Source organism: Pseudopipra pipra, chromosome Z (assembly GCF_036250125.1).
Source record: "Pseudopipra pipra isolate bDixPip1 chromosome Z, bDixPip1.hap1, whole genome shotgun sequence".
NCBI classification, from domain to species: domain Eukaryota; kingdom Metazoa; phylum Chordata; class Aves; order Passeriformes; family Pipridae; genus Pseudopipra; species Pseudopipra pipra.
Window position 1 is genome coordinate 43640475 of NC_087581.1, and position 617 is coordinate 43641091.

Below are 617 nucleotides of genomic sequence, written 5' to 3' on the forward strand. Positions count from 1 at the left end.
TCATTCGGTAGCTTCATGAAAATCATGCGGAATGGCAGAAGGAAAGTTTTTCTTGTGGAAGGCGTATTTAAACCCTCCTCCTTAAGTCCAGAAAAAAAGCCCGAAGAAAGATAAAACTAGAAAATATTTACAAAAATGTATCTGAAAGGAACAGTATGACTTTGTTCGTGTTTATATCCAGACAGGTAAGAAAACAGAGGGGATAAACCTGTATATTAACTTATAATTTCATTAAAGATACAGAGACTCTGAAACAAGAGAAACAAGCTGTATAATATTTTTTCAGTCTCATTTTGTCTGAAACTCCTGGTTTAAGAATCAGGTTGAAAGAACACATGAATCTCTAATTTGCATGAAAAGATGTTCTGTAAACTCACAGTCCAGCTTTTCCACTCGAGTCAAGCATGTGTAGGGCATTTATTTCAATAGACTCTAAATGCTTCTATTGTCTCTTTGCCTCAGCATGAAATCTGAGTAAACTGGCATACCAGTGGTTAGAAGTTACTGAATGTAACCAAAGCATCTGCCCTTACAAGCTTACAGCAAATTCTGTCAGAAAACTTCCTAAAGCACCATGGCCTCAGTAATATTAGATAAATTAGGTTGGCTGCATTTTA